The sequence below is a fragment of the Salvelinus sp. IW2-2015 genome, linkage group LG4p, assembly GCF_002910315.2.
Source record: "Salvelinus sp. IW2-2015 linkage group LG4p, ASM291031v2, whole genome shotgun sequence".
Lineage (NCBI taxonomy): Eukaryota > Metazoa > Chordata > Actinopteri > Salmoniformes > Salmonidae > Salvelinus > Salvelinus sp. IW2-2015.
Genome location: NC_036841.1, coordinates 1992189 through 2001924, shown reverse-complemented (window position 1 = coordinate 2001924; position 9736 = coordinate 1992189). Strand labels below are relative to the sequence as shown.

Here is a 9736-nt window from a genome sequence, read left to right as displayed (position 1 = left end):
ATAAAACCTTGAGTTGGCACACACCCAGATAAAATTATTTAGTGTAGGGGTGCTGACTAAGGTCGAATAAACTGTAAGCTAAACAAATAAATAAAGAGTCGCTCTACATACATAAACTCCCAGTAATTTATTGGGTAAAACACCATCGTTTCGGCATCACTGATCACAGGGTCACCCTGAAGAAGGCACAGTGATGCCAAAACGTTGACGGTTTAACCAATAAATTACTGGGAGTTTATATATATTTATTTTTATAACTTGCATAGTAATCAGATCCCATCAGCTGCGACACTGCAACCCAGGGAAGCAGGGAAGGGTAACAGACCACRAGCACTGAGCAAGAGGGCCACACACACAAGGATTAGTGATAGGGACAGAAACCAAAAACAGTGACAGCAGACTCAGACACACATGCTGTTCACACACAGATAGGACTGGCATGGCACACCTGCATCAATTTGCATACATAGACAATGTACTGCACGCCTAGACAGAGAACATTTCCACATCGTGTCGGCTTATTGACCAGACTTACTTTAGATTCCATACAACATCAACAGAACTCAGATCAGGTTGGTAGGTGTACTACTCTGGTGCAGCTACATACAAATCATCCATTGGGTGACAAAACATGTGTAATGCCAATACCCATGATGCCCTGTTCAGCTCCAGTCCATTACTTGGTAATCTCACGGCGTCATCCTTTCAAATCTCGTCTTGTTGACTCAACTATTGGAACAGAACGTGAGAAGCCAGCGTTTCCGAGACTAATCACATGGTAATGATTACACAGCTAGTCACGACTTCTCTTGTCAACCTGAGTAGTGCTTCTGCTGTCATGCCACACTCAATTTGAAAGGGAAATGTGTCACTCACCAAATGTCAGGCCGGATGCATCAGCCAGACTCCCCACAACATGTTGTTCAGGGCGTATACTGTACGTCTAACTCACCAAACATCTTCTGACTTGTTCCTGCTAAAACTGGCTAATGCCTCATCAACAGTCTATTCTGATTGGAGGGATTTTTGGCATAGTGATTTTTTAATTTTTTAAAATGTTTTTTAAAAATGTATTTTTCTCCCCAATTTCGTGGTATCTAATTGGTTGTTACAGTCTTGTCCCATCGCTGCAACTTCTGTACGGACTCGGGAGAGGTGAAGGTCGAGAGCCATGCGTCCTCCGAAACACGACCCCGCCAAGCCACACTGCTTCTTGACACACTGCTCGCTTAACTCGGAAGCCAGCCGCACCAATGTCTCGGAAGGAAACACCGTCCAGTTGGCAACCGAAGTCAGCTTGCAGGCGCCCGAACCTCCACAAGGAATCGCTAGAGCACTATGGGACAACGACATCGCGGCCAGCCAAACCCTCCCGAACCTGTACAACGCTGGGCCAATTGTGCGAGGTCACGGCCGGCTGACTTCAAAAGCAAGAAAGCACATTCAAGAGTACCAACACAACTTTCAAATTAATCATTTAAATTGTCATTACATTTTTGCTGTCCAGTATCCTGCACAGCAAATACAACTGTAAAGTGTACCACAATGATAGCCATACAATGACCATGAGCAGCATTTAGCGGCCTAGTGGTTAGAGAGTTGAACTTATAACCGCAAGGTTGCAAGATCGAATCCCCGAGCTGACAAGGTAAAAATATGTKATTCTGCCCCTGAGCAAGGCAGTTAACCCACTGTTCCTAGGCTGTCATTGAAAATAAGAATTTGTTCTTAACTGACTTGCATAGTTAAATAAAGGTAAAATTAAATTTACATGACCATGAAAACAGCAGCTGACAGTATGCAAAGTGGCCTGGAGTTCAGTCATACATTATGCACTAAAACACTCTAACCTCTAACTCACTCAAACAACATATGTAGGATCTTAATTTGATCACCCTGTTGCAGGAGAACTTTCCTGCAATGCAATGTAAAACGTGTAGTGTATTTGAGGTTTAAAAAGGCGTCTGAAGTTTGTTTTCCAGACTTGATTTTCCCTTACGAAAAATGTATCAACCCCTACAAAAATGTCATTAATTATAATGCACATAATAATTCACATTTTCCTTTGCTGCAGGATTATTTTCCTGTCTCAAATTAAGATCCTACATCTGTAACCTCCTGTTTTAAGGTGATGGAGTTGTCGCCATCATCGGTTGACAACTCCATTGTGTCCTCCTCCCAGAGTGCTAAGAACCTTGGCGTGATCCTGCGACAACACCCTGTCGTTCTCAACTAACATCAAGGCGGTGACCCGTTCCTGTAGGTTCATGTCTCTACAACATTCGCAGAGTACGACCCTGCTCACACAGGAAGCGGCGCAGGTCCTAATCCAGGCACTTGTCATCTCCCGTCTGGATTACTGCAACTCGCTGTTGGCTGGGCTCCCTGCCTGTGCCATTAAACCCCTACAACTCATCCAGAACGCCGCAAGCCCGTCTGGTGTTCAACCTTCCCAAGTTCTCTCACGTCACCCCGTCCTCCGCTCTCTCCACTGGCTTCCAGTTGAAGCTCGCATCCGCTACAAGACCATGGTGCTTGCCTACGAGCTTGTGAGGGAACGGCACCCTACCGTACTTTCAGGCTCTGATCAGGCCCTACACCCAACAAGGGCACTGCGTTCATCCACCTCTGGCCTGCTCGCCTCCCTACCTCTGAGGAAGTACAGTTCCCGTTCAGTCCCAGTCAAAACTGTTCGCTGCTCTGGCACCCCAATGGTGGAACAAACTCCCTCACGACGCCAGGTCAGCGGAGTCAATCACCACCTTCCGGAGACACCTGAAACCCCACCGTTATTAAGGAATACCTAGGAATAGGATAAAGTAATCCTTCTAACCCCCCCCCCCCCTTAAAAGAGTTAGATGCACTATTGTAAAGTGGTTGTTCCACTGGATATCATAAGGTGAATGCACCAATTGTAAGTCGCTCTGGATAAGAGCGTCTGCTTAAATGACTTAAATGTAATGTAAATGATGGGGTACTCCATCTGAAGACTCAACAGTGAGTTCCTAGCTAATCTGTTTCTAAGAGTCTGTTCAGTTGACATAATGATCAGGGTCCTTGAAGCACAGACAGTTAGTTACTGGCTATGTGAGTTCATCATAGAGACGTCACATCTCCAACCCTGGATCAATAATCAATCTGATGATGACTGTCAGGGAGAGAGCTACAGTAGTGCTGCATGCATTAAAGGAGTTGAGAGCAATGCATAGGCAGTGACACATAGTTGAAAGCCGAACAGTGGCCTTCTATTGATGCTGGGCGAAATGAGGGGAAACATTTTGTCAGAAGTAAAACGATGAAAGATTTTGTTTTTCTTCAATTATATAATCTTCATAATCTTCATAACGAAACAATCAAAGGAGTCAAATGATCAAGAGAGCAAAATATCAGAAAGATCGCATCAAAACCAGCAGARCAATTACAATGGTATTACTAAGGCATTAAGAATTCTTTGACCATTGCTACTCAGGGTTAAATAATATGACTGTTCTTCAGCAWCAAATTCAATGAGAATATGGAAATCGTGTGTGTGTGTGCGTGTGCGTGTGCGTGTGGAATGACATGGGGATAGACGGGGTTAAATGTATGTTCATGTGTGATCAGGAGTGGTTCAGGTCGTGACATTGTCAGCATAAATCAATGTTTGAATTCTATATAAAGTCAGGAGCAACTGTCAATTTAAAAGGAAAATATTTTATTCTGGTTACTGACCACCCAAATATATCCTTCATAAAGCATTATGCCGCGCCTGTCTTGTCCATATCACCTAGCCAGCCCTAGATCAATGCCCAACAATGCTATAATCACAACGCACATAATGCTTATCCGAGAGACAGAGACTGGACACAACTCATAAACTGCACTGCGGCATCAGCCGTTAATATCAAATATAGTATTCGTGGTAGGCCTATGTGTGAATATTTCCTTCCGCCAGGCTCGCGCACACAGGGCTTAATGTTGTGCAAATCTGGAAACCATTCCATCGTCGCAATAAACTGCCACGTTCTCGCTCATTACCTGCAAGAATCATTAGCCTACCGTGCTGGTGTACTGTATCATCATAACATATGTTTCATCACCCATCGCAGCAGACATGATAACATAATACCTTGTAGTCAACTAAGCATTTGCGCACTATTCATTGGAGGAAAATAGTAAACAACCACAAGGTGTTTTTGGCATAATAATAACTCAGTCGGACTGATGATGGTAAAAAGTTAAAGCACACTTACCACCTTTGAACATGGTGGAAGATTTATGTCGTCCTCTGTCTTTTGAGAATCATCTATTCTTGTATTCCAGACTAAACGTGTGCTCTCTATTTTCGAAGTTATCAAAATAAAAGTTTTAAATGTTTCTTTGTTTTATGATGCGTCTAATGTAGCTCCTCTTGTCGTGGTTGCCGTCCAGCCAACACATGCAGTTGTGATGTATAAAATAGTCAACGAACGTTAGTCTCCTCTCATCCCGTTGAGTAGGCTAGTCTATGGGACAGACCTTTTCAAGCAGGATTTGGAAAACACGCAAGGGTAACGTTACGCATTGCGAACAAATGCATTGAAAATATCATTTCAAAAGCAAGATACCCTACTGTTCGGCTTGTGAGAGGTACCGTAGAGCTCGTTTCAATCGTTGATAACCATCATTTTTACACTCACTTCAAATGAATGCAAAACAGCTATTACAATTTTTGGGGCAAAACGACTGCGCTCCAAATAGAGAGTTAATAATTTTAAAAGGGCAATCTAAATTCCTTCTCGAACGAAGTCGGGTGGATCATATCATATTCGTTCAACTCTTTCCTTATCACAATAAGTTATTTAGATTCACATTTCGTCTCTGAAGTCGGATTAGGCGCTGGGTCCTCAAATCTTCATTAAAAACGTGGATTTTGATGCGTTTCGATCCGTATAAATCCCTCCAATAATATATTCCCGCGCTTTCCCGTAGTGTTTGGGAGCTGCAGCACAATTCCTGCCTTTCTCCGGTCTTATCTGTGAAGACCTTTCAATTTACGCCACTTCCTCAGCGAATGTAGACTTTCGCCATCCTGCGTTTAAGGTAGAATAAAGAAAGTAGAGCTGTGGGTCCGCTCTGCCTCATCATTGCACCCTCTCCGTCRGTCTCTGAGTAGGCTTGCTCCGTTTTCTCCGGTGTTTGCTGGCAAAGTCTGAATGTTCAGCCCTCCACTTGAAGGGGAAATATTACAATTGTCTTATTATCACCTACATTCCAATTCCGTGTTTAGAGGGCAGTATTATTCCCACAAATTAAAAGTGAAAAATAAAACACAATAACTTATGTAACTCAATGTAATATCTTGTTTTCTTCGCATGTTAGCCCAATCATCAAGATCCTTAATTTTCTTCAGGCTCTGAGAGATGCTGGAATTTGGTTTAGAAATGTGGTCGGTACCGTTACATGCATGATTGACACATGACAATGATCACTAGTCAAATCAAATCGTATTAGTCACACACATACAACAAGTGTAGACCTTACAGTGAAATGCTTACTTACGAGCCCCTAAACAACAACGCAGTTWAAAAAAAATACGGATAAGACTAAGAAATAAAAGTAACAAGTAATTAAAGAGCAGCAGTAAAATAAAAATAGCGAGACTATATACAGAGGTTTGCCGGTACAGAGTCAATGTGCGGGGCCACGGGTTAGCTGAGGTAATATGTACATGTAGGTAGAGTTATTAAAGTGACAAAAAATATATGATAACAACAGATAGTAGCAGCGGTGTAAAAGAGGGGAGGGGGGGACAATGCAAATAGTCGAGAAGCCCCTGACTGCAGTTACGGGCCGGGCTCAATGTGGGCGGAGTCAAACGCGTTTAACCCTTCTCTTCTCCTTCAAGGTCACCCAAGTTGAGGTTCACGTCGAAGGTAGCAACGTCAACGAAAGCGAATCTTAAACGAACCTAACCTACACGGATAAAAACATTGGACAATATGTGTAAGTAAATCCAATTTGTAAGTCGCTCTGGATAAGAGCGTCTGCTAAATGACTTAAATGTAACTGTAAATGTAAATGTAGTTTTTCCTTTGTTATTGTTTGTTTACTGTAAAACGAAGTTGCTCATTTCCGATCTTATTCTTTGCTAGAATTACAATGCGTCATAACTATGTTTCATTAACCACTACCTCTGCTTTTTCAGTATACATCCTACAACTTTAATGTTGTAGGTTTGAAAGTTGTATGTCAAAATGTGTCTGTTCGTATTTGAACACATTTAACAGATACTCAGGCCACAAGCTAGGGAGATTTTCTTTCAAGATCCTGCCATGGCACTGGCTGGAGAGATGAAAGTCGCACCCAACCATTCAGGTTTTAGGGCACCCGGTTTCATCCCATCTGGARYGTGGTAGTTCAGTTTTAGACCACTTGCCATTTAAAAAAAAATCTGTGGCTCTGTTTTATTTAAAGTAAAATGTACTATGTAAAATATGTATGTACTTACATACATGTATGATACATAATTTCCCATTCGGTGAAACAGATGGAAATAGAACCATAGATAACATTATCAGTGGGGCAGGTCTCTTTGAACCCATTATGACCCCCCCCAAAAAAATGGAGTTCGAGCCTCTGGGCTAATTCAGTTCCAACTGTGTTCAAAACTGTTATGCATGCCTCAGTATAAAAAGCTGTTGGATTGTACTTTTTCTTTACTTTCACATACACTGTGTTCACTGTGTTCACAGAAACATTGCTGGGATCTTGTCCCCTGGACCTTGGAGGACTTTTGGTGTAGATGTTGTTCAGGTTAGATTATTCCTTAAAATTATTCCACTGAACTGTACCATTTGATTGTCATTCCTTTATTGAAAATTGTACCTTGTTCACACCACAGGACCTACCAAAGCAAGGTTTCTCAAACAACTGTGGGGTGTTTTGTTTTGATGGTAAGATGCTGGCTATTCAGTATATTATATTAGTCCTGTTATCTGTACATTTACATTTACATTTTAGTCATTTAGCAGACGCTCTTATCCAGAGGCGACTTACAGTAGAGTGCATACATTTTATTACATTTTTACATACTGAGACAAGATATCCCTACCGGCCAAACCCTCCCTACGGCCAAACCCTCCCTACCGGCCAAACCCTCCCTAACCCGGACGACGCTATGCCAATTGTGCGTCGCCCCACGGATCTCCGGTTGCGGCCGGCTGCGACAGAGCCTGGGCGCGAACCCAGAGACTCTGGTGGCGCAGCTAGCACTGCGATGCAGTGCCCTAGACCACTGCGCCACCCGGAAGATTAACATATGAAAAGTTATTATTATTTCTGTGCTTGCAGCATGCAAAGCACACTATTGTTATTGCTCATACTTTTTCTTGTTTATTTTCTTGACCGTTTTTGGACTTATTTCCTACAGTTTTTACAGTACATACACAATTCATACATCAAACTCCTGCAGAGCCGGATGCTGATGTGACATGCTGTAACTTCTTGGGGGGGGGGGGAGTCTTCTACATCCTGAAATATATTCCGGGGCGATGTCTTCTACATCTGAAATATATTCCTGGGGAATGTCTTCTTCATCCTGAAATATATTTCAGGGGGATGTCTGCTTCATCCTGAAATATATTCCTGGGGGAATGTCTTCTACATCCTGAAATATTTTCCTGGGGAATGTCTTCTTCATCCTGACATATATTCCTGGGGAATGTCTTCTACATCCTGAAATATTTTCCTGGGGGAATGTCTTCTACATCCTGAAATATTTTCCTGGGGAATGTCTTCTACATCCTGAAATATATTCCTGGGGGAATGTCTTCTACATCCTGAAATATATTCCTGGGGAATGTCTTCTACATCCTGAAATATTTTCCTGGGGAATGTCTTCTTCATCCTGAATATATTCCTGGGGGAATGTCTTCTACATCCTGAAATATTTTCCTGGGGGAATGTCTTCTACATCCTGAAATATTTTCCTGGGGGAATGTCTTCTACATCCTGAAATATATTCCTGGGGGGAATGTCTTCTACATCCTGAAATATATTCCTGGGGGGTGTATTATTATTATTATTTACTATTGTCATTATTGTTGTTGTTATCATAACAATCAAACTTTAACAACCTACTCTTTATTAACTTACGCTCTGTACATTGCAATGGAAGCACAGTGTGATTTTACTGAAGTATGTATAAATTATGAAATTCTTATTGCTAGTGGATAAATAGTACGTTTTTTTGGGATACCCATCCTCCGATTGTGTGATTTTCTTTTTCAAAGGAAAACATGCAGCAAATTAGGCGATGGTGGTGCCTAGTTCTCCTGCAGAACTTTCCCATGCCGTACGTCTTGAACATTATAACAACTTTTCATTTGCATCCTTTAAATCACTTGTTTCACTGTAGCCAGACTGACCTGAATATATTTTCGTATGTATGTCATTCACTCACTAAGGTCTGAAGATGAGAGGTTGAAAGATCGAAAAAGACGGCGAAAACAAAACACACTACAGGTAGATGATGTCATATGATGAGTGGTATAGTCTTAAACCAATGTTTAAAGACTTTAAACCCCCCCCCACCTCCAATATATTTCAGAATGATGTAAAAGACTTCCCCCCATGAAGTCACAGCATGTCACATCAGCATCCAGCTCTGCATGATCAGGTACTGTATAGGCTATTAGCTAAAGTAAGGTGCATTCTTGTACACACATCCCTAGAGGTTCCCTTACAGTACTTAATGACAACAATCTGTTTTCTTTCTAGGCGATACTGAAAACAAAATGCACGGCGAACTGGGAGCTGTGAACTGGGTATGTAGTCTACTGTGTGTAATCCTGAAGACTTGATGCATGGCAAGATATAATAGTTGGGATGACTTGTTGAGTAGTTATAGATATCACTGAAAACCCCTTTAGTAATAGTGGCTTTTGTTTGCATGGTGGTATAGTGAAAGTGGGGTGTAATTTGACTTGATCACCCAATGAGGCACTACTCTTAATATTTATTCTTCCTTTTTCTTCAAGGAAGCAGATGTTCTTCTAAGCGACACCCTAGAGGCAGCAAGGTGATGTGAACTCCAAACATTTAAAGGCACTGTTCCCCTRCCTAGTATAATTGGGATGGAAGGGGAAGACCGCATTACAACCCTTAAAGAACTACAGTTGTATGATGGCCTGGATGAAGATGAAAATGTTCTCCTCAAGGAACCATTCATGTTACAGAGAGATTATGAGATGTTCTATGTGGAGGCAGTTGACAACAAGAAAATTACTGTCTTTGCCTCTTTTGAYGAGCAGGAGTTAAGTGGTTAAATCTTGTTTTGTCTGCTGTGTTAATTGTTTCAATTGTTAATTGTGTTATGTTTAGTAAAGATGACGTAGAAGTCACCCGAGTCTCTGATCTCTTTACTGGAGCTGGTTTAACTTAATGTCCAAAGCACATTCAGCTTGTCAGTATGTCTATATGGTATAGTCTGTCTCCATTCTCATGAGGAAAGTAAATAGCATTATAAATCAGGATAGGTAGTAACTGTGTATATACGCTCAATGAAATAATGTAATTACAAAGTTATAACATTTATCAACACAATTTGAACAGTACATGACATACATAACAAGTCTGTTGTTCACTGCAACAATATCAGTAGCTTGTCTCAAATATTGCATGAAGTAAAAAAAAAAGTGTTACAACACATGTGCTGGTACCACTTTATATAATATTTCTTACGATCTTCAAAAATGAAATACTTGTGTGTTTGTAT

General features: G+C 41.5%; 2 long non-coding RNA genes and 1 pseudogene across 2 annotated transcripts; 2 read left to right on the top strand and 1 right to left on the bottom strand.

Annotated features, from left to right (window-relative positions):
* LOC111956688 (reticulon-4 receptor-like 1) overlaps positions 1 to 5700 on the bottom strand; it is a 249035-nt pseudogene extending 243335 nt beyond the window's left edge.
* A 160-nt stretch (positions 5701 to 5860) lies between these two features.
* On the top strand, positions 5861 to 6909 carry LOC139023521 (uncharacterized). Its single transcript, XR_011474643.1, has 3 exons — positions 5861 to 5964; positions 6714 to 6774; positions 6863 to 6909. It is a non-coding gene; the product is annotated as an uncharacterized lncRNA (long non-coding RNA).
* A 967-nt stretch (positions 6910 to 7876) lies between these two features.
* LOC111957471 (uncharacterized) lies at positions 7877 to 9362 on the top strand. The gene is made up of 5 exons (XR_002876405.2): positions 7877 to 8314; positions 8427 to 8484; positions 8570 to 8638; positions 8740 to 8786; positions 9000 to 9362. It is a non-coding gene; the product is annotated as an uncharacterized lncRNA (long non-coding RNA).
* Positions 9363 to 9736: the final 374 nt, after the last annotated feature.